Genomic DNA, 12516 nt, shown 5'->3' with positions numbered 1-12516 from the left:
CAAGGCTGGTCCTGTGTCTCTTACCACCAGGTTATTGAGGAAGGCTGTGAGTATATTAACCAAAACTTTGTTGCATATAATGCCATATGTATCTTTTGAATAGCAGTAATGCAACTGTAACTTTGTAATTCAATTAAATTAAATAAAATGTAAGCTAATAGATTAAATTTTCATCGTATTATCCAAATTGATATTATTAGTACACACTAAATCAGGCTACATGGGACAGAGATTCGGAGTGCAGGGGGATGAGGGCACTGGCTCTGGGGGTGCAGGCTCTGGGATGGGGTTGGAATGAGAGGTTTAGGGTGCAGTAGAGGGCTCAGGGTTAGGGAAGAGAATTGGGCTGTGAGGGCTCTGGAATGAGGCCAGGAAAGAGAGAATTGAGGTGCAAGAGAGGGATCAGGCTAGTGCAGAAAGTCGTGGGGGTGAGAGGTTTGAGCGGCAGGGGGAAGAAAAAACTTCCCCCTGCCCCCTCTCACCAGAGCATCTAAGAACCAGGTGAGAGACACCTTTCCCCCACTGCAACAGCAACTCTGGTGGGCATGGGCTGAGGAAGAAACTCCTCTTCCCCAACAGCTCGGGCCGGGCCGGGCCATGGACACCTTGCCCCTACAGATCTGATGTGCCTGGCCTGGGACAGGGGACGGGCTCCTCTCCTTTCCATTTGGGACATGGCGGGATGAGAGATGTGACAGGGCTTTACGGGAAATCATTATTTGCCTGATTCATGTGCCAGTCCTAGTCCTTGCTGACCCAAACAAACCATTTATCCTGCATGCTGATGCCAGTTTGGAGAGTCTGGGAGCAGTCCCATACTAGGAAGTGGAAGGCAAATGTAAATCTGAAGCCTTTGCCAGCTGAAGACTGTCTGATAGCGAAACTCGCTATTCCATCCGCGAGCTGCAGTTCTTGGCCTAGAAATGGGCCATCACTGAGAAATTTTGAGACTGCTTGTCTGGTGCTCAGTTTCAGGTATGGACAGAGAACAATCCACTGACCTATGTGTTAACAAGGACTAAGCTGGATGCCACAGGGCAGAGATGGGTGGCTACTTTTGCTAACCATAACTTCAGCATTCAATACCAATAAACTGGTATAATAGGGAGTGTGATTTATCACGACCACCAATTCTTGGCTTGGGGGAGGATGTAAGCAGGGTCAGAATGAACTCTACCCTGACATCTGTTGGTGATGTGTTGTAAAGGCCTTTTGTTGCTGATATGCATGGTCACACCCACCCGGCATTGCATGATGGGGGGTGCTTGTCCAAATGGTCATTTCAGCTGCTGTGGGATCCCCAGTCTCTTTGTTATTAGGGCAGGAGTAATAAAGTGTAGTTATCCTGGTGATATGAATCAAGGACAGTAGAATGGTACTTAGCAGGTCATGATTTCGGGACTCACGCAAACCTACATAAATCTCATTAGGCAAGGGACATGGGTTTAAAGCATAGTAAATTAAAAGAAATTGGAAAGTTGTATTTAGCACCATGTGTTTGTTTTGAAGTCTGTAAATGCAGGTTTTATGACTTTCATTCTCTAGTTAAAAATAGAGCTCTCTATAATTGTAAGCAGAGTCAGGATAAGCTCTACCCTGACATCTGGTGGAAAGAATTTCAGAGAGTGTATTTGTATAGGCAAGTCTATCCTATCCCAGACTGCTGAGCTGTGGGACTGCTTGGTGATAAATGACTCACCCTCAGTTGGGTGGCATTTGCTAGACAAGGGACATGGGTTCCAAAACCCAGTGAATTGAAAGAGGCTGGGGACAGGTATCTATGCGTGGTGGTGCAGTTGCCTTGTGGAGCCAGAAGCACCAGTTGCACCCTCTCCACTGTGGAATGTCAGAGTTGATTTTTTTAATTCCCTCAGGAATCTAAATACAGGTTACTGAGCTGACCTCACTTTGGGCTAATGGTGCACTAGCACTGGGGCTCCCCCACAAAGAGCTGAGATCACTAAGAGTTGAAATCACTAAAGAGCTGAAATAATTGAGCTGAGAGCACTGAGTACTGTGCTAACTAGTGGGGTAGCCTGAAGTTATATTGTGGAACAGAGCAGCTGGTGGAGTGGAGCAGTTGCGGGGATGGCTGGAGCGGACCACGGGACAGCTGGTGGCAGCAGAGCGGCTGGCAGAGCGGAGTAGCTGTGGGACGGGTGGAGCGGCCCACAGAGTGAGCGGAGCCGAGCAGTTTGCAGAGCAGCTCATGGAGCAGAGCAGCTGCTGGAGCGGAGCAGTTTCTGAGGATGGCTGGAGGAGCAGAGAGGAGCAGCTGGTAAAGCGGAGCAGTTCATGGAGAAGGCAGAAGCAGAACCCACGGAGAGGCAGGGCAGTTGGCCCCGGACCACGTAAGGTGCCCCTTTCTACCCAGGCTGGGGGGAGGGACCTCTACAGATAAACTCTCAAACTCTGGGGTGGCATTGACCAGAGACTTTTGGGTTGTTGAACTTTGGGGTGATTGGACTTAAAACCCTAAGGGGAAAAGGGGCAGTGCCAAACGTACTTGGAGGTGGGTTTTTGTTTATGGTTTGTGTTATAACCCTGTTTGTGGTGTTTCTCCAATGGGATGCCGCATTGATTCCTTCCTTTATTAAAAAGATTTTGCTACACTCAGACTCCGTGCTTGCGAGAGGGGAAGTATTGCCTCCTAGAGGCGCCCACGGGGGTGTGGTATGTGAGTGTCCCAGGTCACTGGGTGGGGGCTCGAGCCGGTTATGCATTGTGTTACTGAAACGGAACCCCTGGATACTGAACCCGGCCCTTGTTGCTGCCAACTCAGAGGGGCAGAAGGGTTACATTTTGGGGGGGCTCGTCTAGGATCCCTGGGTCAGTACCCCTCGCAAGCACCTGTTGAGTGTTCCACTGTATTGGGAAATAATTGTGTTTATATTTTGAGGAAACTACTGTTTGTATAATGGCTAATATGTCGGGTTTGTTGGGCCCCAGTCCTGCAGCCTCTAGCTCAGGGGCAGCAGACTCAGCCTATGATTGGGCAAAAGCACTGGGGCATATATTGGAAAAGATTGTGTTGGCCTATGCTACGTCGAACTCTTGTCGTAAGTTAAGGTTATTTGATGGGGAAGAGGAGTTTGAACTCTGGTAGGAGCATACTACTGAAATGCTGCGGGAGTGGGCCGTACCCGACGTAGACAAGCGACGATGTCTAATAGAGAGCCTTAGTGGCCCAGCATTAGATGTAATTCGCACCCTGAAGCTCACTGACCCTGAGGTCAGTGTGAAGGACTGCCTAGAGGCCCTTGATAATACCTTTGGGAGCGTAGAGGGCTCTGAGGACAGTTACTGTAAATTCATTAATTCCCGACAGCAAAGGGGTGAGAAAATTTCAGCCTATATACAGAGGCTGGAGAGACTACTTCAGAGAGCTGTTATGAGGGGAGCAGTGACTGCTGAGCAGATGGATCAGACCAGACTGGCTCAAGTTGTAAGAGGGACTCAGTATCGGAACCCAATCCTACTTCATCTCCGACTGAGAGAACGCCAGGAACATCCCCCAAGTTACTCCCAGCTGATAAAGGAGGTCAGGGAGGAAGAAGAAGAAAGGCAGGCAGCCAGCGAGTGTTGGGAAGCCCAAACATTGGAACGAGCCAGTACGACACCACCGCCAATGGCCAGTGTACTGATGGTGAGCACCACAGAGGAACTTGCCCAACAAATGCAGGTCCTGACAGAACGGATAGCTGAGCTGCAAAGCATCATTGACCGAGCTAAGATTTCCAGGAATAAGGAGCCTCAGACTGTGATGATAGAGAAGTCAGTATCTAGAGTCACCATCCCACCTCGCCGAATGGGGAAAGGACAATTCTTTTACTACTGGTGTGGTCAGGATGGGCACAGTGCTGCTAACTGCCATAAGAAAGAGAACCCCTCCTTAGTGTATAAAAAGCTGAGGATTAGTTGGAAGAGATCCAATAGCTGCCAGAAGGTCTGGGGACAGAGACCACCTAGGCCTAGAGGATTTGAAGATTCCCCCAGAAGAGACCATCCAGCTGGGATCCCTGCAGGACTGATAGGGCCTCGAGCAGAGGTCATGGTGAGGATTGAAGGGGCGGAGTGTAAAGCCGTGCTTGACACTGGATCTCAAGTGATATTATATTTCAGTCATTCTACCAACAGATGCTTAGGCACCTGCCCATACAGCTACTGACTGGCATTGGTCTGTGTGGCCTCAGCATGGATGAATACTCCTATCAAGGGTATGTCATAGTGCACCTGGAATTCCCAGAGGAGGTTGCTGGGGTAAAGCAAGAGGTGGACACCGCTGCCTTAATATGCCCTGACCCGAAAGGGACCTCTGTTGTGTCTGTGCTGATAGGGACCAACTCCAGCCTCTTCAAGGTGCTCGCGGATTACTGCAGAAAACAGGCTGGGGACCAGTACCTGAGTACCCTGATGATCCATACGCTTTGTGCTGAAGCCTATAGGAAGATTGAGAACACCAAGAAGGAGACATCTGAGCTACCGATTGGAGCACTGAAGTACATGGGTACAACCCCCTTAGTAGTGCCTACAAGGACGGAGCAAGAAGTACTTGTCATGAGTACCAGGCTGAAAGGCAGTAAAGGGGCATTAGCAATGATAGAGCAGCCGGCTGAAGGAGAGCTCCCGGAAGGAGTGCTGGTCCCCAGTGGAGTCATAACCCTACCTGCTGAAGCCCAGGAAAAGGTGACTATACTGATTGCTAATGAAACAAGTAGAGATGTTATTGTGAGGCAAGGACAAAAGATAGCAGACCTCTTTGAGCCTGAATCAATTGTAAAACCCCAGTGTGAGACTCAAGTGCCAACAATAGACCCAGCAAAGTTTGACTTTGGAGATTCACCATTGTCCGAGGAGTGGAAAGATCGCCTAAGAAGGAAACTTTGTGAAAGATCCAAGGTGTTCTCATTGGATGAGTGGGATGTGGGATGTGCAAAAGGAGTAGAGCACAACATCAGACTACATGACTCTCGACCTTTCAGAGAGAGATCTAGGAGGCTTGCTCTCTCCGAGATGGAAGATGTGCGACAACATCTTCAAGAGCTGGCTGCAAATGGCATCATTACAGAGTCCCGCAGCTCATACGCCTCGCCCATTGTGGTGGTCCGTAAAAAGAATGGGAAAATCCGGATGTGTATTGACTATCGCACCCTAAACCACCTTACTGTGGTTGACCAGTACACAATGCCTCGAGTTCAAGATGCCTTAGACTGTTTGCTGGGAAGCCAGTGGTTCTCTGTGTTGGATCTTCGGAGTGGATACTACCAGATCCCTCTGGGTGAAGAAGATAAGGAGAAGACAGCCTTCATCTGCCCGTTAGGGTTTTATCAGTTCGAACGCATGCCCCAAGGGATTTCTGGAGCACCTGCCACATTTCAACGTCTTATGGAGAAAGTTGTGGGAGACATGAATTTACTGCAAGTGTTAGTTTATTTGGATGACCTGATTGTGTATGGAAGAACTTTGGAGGAGCATGAAGAAAGACTTCTTAAAGTGCTTGATAGGCTGGAGGATTATGGTTTGAAGCTTTCAATTGACAAATGCCAGTTCTGCAGGACCTCGGTGAAGTATGTAGGGCACATCGTGTCCCAAGAGGGTGTGAGTACTGATCCTGATAAAATAGAAGCACTCACTACATGGCCACGTCCAAGCAACTACAGAGAACTCAAGACCTTCCTTGGGTTTAGTGGTTATTACCGCAGATTTGTGAAAAACTATGCTACAATTGTAAAACCCCTCAATGATCTTACCAGGGGATATCAGTCCAGCAAGGACAAGTCTATGACCAAGAATAAAAGGTCTTCCGTGCAGAAACACTATGGCCCCTTCGAACCCTTTGGGCCACAGTGGGATGAGAGATGTGAAAGTGCTTTTCGAGCAATCATTACTTGCCTAACTCATGCCCCAGTCCTAGTATTTGCTGATCCAAGCAAGCCATTTATCCTGCATACTGATGCCAGTTTGGAGGGTCTGGGGGCAGTACTGTACCAGGAGGTGGAAGGCAAGCGTAAACCTGTAGCCTTTGCCAGCCGAGGACTGTCTGATAGTGAAACCCGCTATCCCACCCACAAGCTGGAGTTCTTGGCCTTGAAATGGGCCATCACTGAGAAATTTCGAGACTACTTGTATGGGGCTCAGTTCCAGGTGTGGACAGACAACAACCCACTGACTTATGTGTTAACAAGTGCTAAACTGGATGCTACAGGGCAAAGATGGGTGGCCGCTTTGGCTAGCTATGACTTCAGCATTCAATACTGATCAGGGAGAAGCAATGTAGATGCAGATGCATTGTCCAGGCGTCCACAGGCACCACGACTTGCTGTGATACCCACGGATGGAGTGAGAGCTATTTGCAGTGTAAGTTGCCGAGAGCCGGAGGCCCATGAGAGCCTTCATGGATGTGTTGCTGAAACTTTGGGCCTACCCCCTGAATGCGTGCCTTCTGCTTCAGTAAACTATATTGCTTTGGACCAATCTCCCTTGCCCATGCTCAATACGGCTGACTGGCAAGAGGCCCAGCTGCAAGATATTGACATTCGTGATACACTACTTGCCAAAAGAGAGGGGCGAGGCCCAGCTGAGGTTGTCCCACCTACCCCAGAGGGCAAACTACTATTGAGAGAATGGACCAAACTAAAACTGATTCAGGGAGTGCTACACCGCACGACTACAGACCCTCTACAAAAGCAAAGGAATCAACTAGTGCTGCCAAAAGATTACAGAGCCCTGGCCATGAGGGCCCTGCATGATGACTTTGAACATTTAGGGATGTAGAGAACCCTGGAACTTATCCACAGTAGATTCTATTGGCCACGGATGGCTGAAGATGTTTGCAGGAAATGTGAGACCTGTGCGCGATGTGTTCAAAGGAAAACTCTGCCCACGAGGGCTGCATATCTGAAGAACATCATCAGCAACAAACCTCTGGAGCTGGTTTGCATTGATTTCTTGTCTTTAGAAGTGGACAAGAGGAATATTGGGAACATCCTAGTGGTGACCGACCATTGCACGCGATATGCACAGGCATATCCCACACATGATCAGAGGGCCACCACTGTCGCTCGAGTACTGTGGGAAAAATATTTCTCAGTCTATGGATTCCCAGCCAGGATACTCTCGGATCAGGGACGAGATTTTGAGAGTCACCTTCTGAAAGAGGTGCTGAGGATAGCAGTATTAAAAAGTCGAGGACAACGCCTTACCACCCACAAGGTGACCCTCAGCCAGAGAGGTTCAACCAAACCCTATTGTATATGTTAGGGACTTTGCGGCCAGAGCAGAAGGCAACCTGGAGCCAACATGTTGCATTTCCGGTGCACGCCTACAATGCCACAAATAATGATGCTATGGGGGTCACCCCATATCTCTTGATGTTTGGGCGAGAACCAAGACTACCCATAGATTTGTGCTTTGGTGTATTGGAGGATGGCGATAGCTATGAAACCCATCAGCAATATGTATCCCGACTACGAGAAAAGCTACGGGATGCTTATCACATAGCTACTTCTGCAGCTCGGAAGAACGCAGACCGCAACAAACAGCGATATGATGCTAGGGTGCATCTGCAAGAGCTCCAGCCAGGGCACAGAGTCCTGCTGCGAAATTTGAGTATTGCTGGCAAACACAAGATAGCTGACGATGGAAGGCAATACCTTACTTAGTGATGGAAAAGCTAGGAGACCTGCCAGTCTACAAGATCAAACCTGAAGAGGGTCCAGGGCAGACCAAAACCGTGCATAGAAACCTTTTGCTCCCTGTGGGATAATTGGTAGGCAGCCCTTATGAGATGGGCCACAACAGGGCAACTGGGAAGAACGAAGGTGCTGTACCAAAGCCGCCTTCCAACGTGGACAGCCGGCCTCCTGCAGCTAACCTACCCCTACTCAGCACATCTGAGAGTGAGTCTGAGGAGGAAGACACAACCATGGTGTATCCTGGGATGAAGACAAGATTTCAGTCTCGATCCACTGAATCAGAAGAGAGCACATCCTCTTCCGCCCTAAACCCTATGGCAGAAGTATTTAGGCCCATTCCTGACATCCCTGAGCCACTGGTGGGACCCCCGTGTAATGACTTACACAGGCTATTGGACAGTGGTGATATACAGATGGAGGATGTCCAGAGCACCTGCGACCCTCCACTGTTAGGACTAGAAATGCAGGAGCCTATGCCAGTAGCTACGGGGAACTCACAGAAAACCTCCCCATCCGGCACTCAAGAGGATGTCCCCCCTACCATAGCAAGAGAGATTCTCAATAGGCGAGACAGGGTAATAAGACCAGTGAAACGGTTAACTTACGATGCACCTGGGGTGATTAGTGAGGAGCCTATACATTTAGTACACAGGTTTGTGAAAGCTAAAGTAGGCTATCTAATGCCTTTTGGAGGGGGCCAATAAGTTGGTATAGTAGGGAATGTGATTTGTCGGGACGACAAATTCTTGGCTGGAGGGAGGATGTAAGCAGAGTCAGGATAAGGTCTACCCTGACATCTGGTGGAAAGAATTCCAGAGAGTGTATTTGCATAGGCACGCCTACCCTATCCCAGACTGCTGAGCTGTGGGACTGCTTGGTGACAAATGACTCACCCTCAGTTGGGTGGTACTTGCTAGACAAGGGACATGGGTTCCAAAACCCAGTGAATTGAAAGAGGCTGGGGACAGGTATCTATGTGTGGTGGTGTAGTTGTCTTGTGGAGCCAGAAGCACCAGTTGCACCCCCTCGTCTCTCCACTGTGAAATGTCAGAGTTGATTTTTTTAATTCCCTCGAGAATCTAAATACAGGTTATTGAGCTGAACTCACTTTGGGCTAATGGTGCACTAGAACTGGGGCTCCCCCACAAAGAGCTGAGATCACTAAGAGTTGAAATCACTAAAGAGCTGAAATAACTGAGCTGAGAGCACTGAATACAGTGCTAACTAGTGGGGGAGCCTGAAGTTATACTGTGGAACAGAGCAGCTGGTGGAGTGGAGCAGTTGCGGGGACGGCTGGAGCGGACCACGGGACAGCTGGTGGCAGCAGAGTGTCTGGCAGAGCGGAGTAGCTGTGGGACGGGTGGAGCGGCCCACAGAGTGAGCGGAGCCGAGCAGTTTGCAGAGCAGCTCATGGAGCAGAGCAGCTGCTGGAGCGGAGCAGTTTCTGAGGATGGCTGGAGGAGCAGAGTGGAGCAGCTGGTAAAGCGGAGCAGTTTGTGGAGAAGGCAGAAGCAGAACCCACGGAGAGGCAGGGCAGTTGGCCCCGGACCACGTAAGGTGCCCCTTTCTACACAGGCTGGAGGGAGGGACCTCTACAGATAAACTCTCAAACTCTGGGGTGGCATTGACCAGAGACTTTTGGGTTGTTGGACTTTGGGGTGATTGGACTTAAAACCCTAAGGGGAAAAGGGGCAGTGCCAAACGTACTTGGAGGTGGGTTTTTGTTTATGATTTGTGTTATAACCCTGTTTGTGGTGTTTCTCCAATGGGATGCCGCATTGATTCCTTCCTTTATTAAAAAGATTTTGCTATACTCAGACTCCGTGCTTGCGAGAGGGGAAGTATTGCCTCCTAGAGGCGCCCAGGGGGGTGTGGTATGTGAGTGTCCCAGGTCACTGGGTGGGGGCTCGAGCCGGTTATGCATTGTGTTACTGAAATGGAACCCCTGGATACTGAACCCGGCCCTTGTTGCTGCCAACTCAGAGGGGCAGAAGGGTTACATAATTCTTTTACAAAATTGGTTCAATGCCACAAATCTAAAATCATTAAAGTTTAGGCTGGTAGACTGTGATCTCACTTACCACTAAAAATTGTAAGTAACTTCATAGTTGGGTGAAACGCTCTTTTCCACTTACACTACAAGGAAATTTTGCACATTGGACTCATGGATTGCAGCTGGGAGGGGGCATGATTTTTGTGGCACATACACCACCTCTGCAACCAACGTTTGCTATCTCACTCCATAACACCACACACAGAGCAAACTTTTACCTCTCAAGACCAAAATATACTGTGGAGAAGATCTAATGGCATAAACGTAAGGATAGGGACTTCAGCACTAACAACATTTCTAAGAGATTCAAAAATATCACTGTTTTTACACACCAGGGACAACAGAAAGAAAATCAACTGGTACAGGCAAGTAAGAAGCAAATAAACATCCATTCCTACCTCCCACACACATTTGGTGTTTGGAACCCATACCTCTTAATGGTGAATACTTTTCAGCCGAGAGTCAAGCTCTCAGACCTCAAATGCCAGGTATAGTTACTCTGTCCTTGATCCAAAATAAACAGGAGAATACACTGAATTACTCTTGCCCCAATAACAAAGAGACTGGGGATCCAACAGCAGCTGAAATGATCTTCTGGACAAGCACTCCCATCATGCAATCCGGGGTGGGTGGAACCATGCAAATAACATCAACCCCAAAACGCCTTTACAACAGATCACCAACAGATGGCAGGGTAGAGTTCATACAGACCCTGCTTAAACTAGATTGTGGCAAAGATTAAAAAACACTGAACGTTAAAACTCACCAAACGCGGGTCAATCCAGCCTCATTGTCATACCCGCTCCTTACACTCCACACCTGAATGTAGCCCTCACATGGACAACATACCCTCCTAACTCAGTGTCTGTACGTTAACCTTTTACCTCCAGTCGGGGCTATTGCAGATTATGTATTCCATACGCCACTCAATCTTAAACCGAACTTCACATCCCCTTGGTAACCTGTATGTTGTTCCCTGATCACCAGAAACTTCTATGCCTAAACGCTGTACCATACACTTTTTTTTTCTTTGAACATCATCTTAATAAAATGTTGACATTTGTTCGAGATCCCGGCTCCTGTTCCTTTGCAAGGCGTGTGCATTTGCTCTGGGTTTGCTCTTCTAAGACAGCGGGGGAGCCCATTGAACCAGAGGTGCTTGCCTGCTGCAGACGCGGATCCAAGGCTGAACCTCATCCCCCACAAGCTGAAGGCTTAACTGAAAACAGTTTAAGAAGTGCTCCCATCTCCGGCACTCAGCTACCCAGCTCCCAATGGGGTCCAAACCCTAAATAGATCCCCTTTACCCTTTATAAGCTGTAAAATCCTGTGACCAGGGCAGCTGCCTAGCTGCCTGCACATCTGCCTGCATCTACCTGCCAGCGTGAGAGCTCGAAAGGCACTAATCCGGATAGCGGCGGCTGGGTGGCACGGGGGTTGAAGAGCCAGCAGAGTGGTGCAGTGGAAGCATGCTGGGCCTGTAACCCAGAGGTTGACAAATCAAAACCATTCTCTGCTATGTGTGCACTTGTCGCATTTCCCTCTTGCCTTTGAAAGGATCAAAACTGTCTTGGTTGCCGGCCCATCTCTGTCTGCCATGCGCCTAGGCAGCAGCAGGACTGTCTCAGGAGAGCAGCTCCCACCCTAATTTTGTGAGGCCATTATCTCTTGTAGTGGAAAGAAAGTAGAATTTTGGTTGGACTTTTGCTATTCCTGTTCAGTGGCTGTGAGGCAATCCGTACTGATAATGGCAGGGGAAGAGTTCTCTCTTCTGCATTGATTCTGCAATTTTTTGTTTTGTCCTTTCTCCCCAACCCTTCAAGGCAGGCAGGCTGGTTTGGTGGCTTGGGGAGGTGGGTCAAGCTTGGTTTCTTTTGGCAGATACCTGGTTGAGAACTGGTGCTATATGGTGTCTCTCCTTAGTCATCTCTTGTCTAAACTGACCAGTCCTAATGTCTGTAGTCTCGTCTCATACTTTGGAAGCCTGCTATTTGCTCCCTTTCCGTTGCAAAAACTGACTGTTTAGTCCTACCCTTTTTTTCCAAACTTTTAACCAGTTACTGATCCATGGATGAGATGGCCCAAGCTGTCTGAAGTAGCTTATGACTGCGAGTGGCAACCTCAGGGCAGACTGTTAAGAAGCAGAGCACAATCCCCAAACTGGTTGTGTGTTCTAGACTTACATTTCACCAAGTGTCAGATTAGGGATGATGTCCCTTTTATGACTTTTTAAACCAAACTTGCTATTTTTGCATCATTTAAGCGTTCTATGCAGAGGACTAGAAATGTTTTTATTAACCTGTATGTTAGATCATTTTAACATTGGCTGAAATCAAAATGTTAAATTAGTTCTTATCACTTTAATAACTGATACTTTCTCTATCTCAGGATTAGCTATTAAACTGATTTTTGGACTGGGGAGATGGAATAGCAGCTTCCTCCATCCACTGCACACATCACCCTGTTATTGTGGGGCTCAACCCCCAGGAGCGGTGGACTTCCCTCTGGGGAGAATATCATGGTTGAAGAGCAGCGAAGAAAAGTGGAGTTGTCTGTGTTCCCGTTTGGTTTGTACTGAGTATGGTTTTGAGTCGTTTCTAACTCTTTCGTCAGTTATTAGTAACATCTTATTATTAGGCCTCTGAGTTGAAAGGCTGCTCTTGCAGGTTTTACTTTGTCGTTGTTTGTAGGTCAAACAGCTGCTTTCTTAGGCCTGGTCTGCAATACGCGTTTAAACAGAATTTAGCAGCATTAAACCGAATTAACCTT

At 48.4% G+C, this 12516-nt stretch overlaps 1 non-coding gene across 1 annotated transcript; it reads left to right on the top strand.

The window, feature by feature from the left end:
- Positions 1-12055: 12055 nt before the first annotated feature.
- On the top strand, positions 12056-12250 carry LOC115642853. Its single transcript, XR_003998257.1, has one exon. It is a non-coding gene; the product is annotated as a U2 spliceosomal RNA (small nuclear RNA).
- The last annotated feature ends 266 nt before the right edge of the window (positions 12251-12516 follow it).

This window comes from Gopherus evgoodei, unplaced genomic scaffold, assembly GCF_007399415.2.
Source record: "Gopherus evgoodei ecotype Sinaloan lineage unplaced genomic scaffold, rGopEvg1_v1.p scaffold_46_arrow_ctg1, whole genome shotgun sequence".
In the NCBI taxonomy this organism is placed as follows: Eukaryota; Metazoa; Chordata; order Testudines; family Testudinidae; genus Gopherus; species Gopherus evgoodei.
This window is presented reverse-complemented; position numbering and strand designations above follow the sequence as displayed.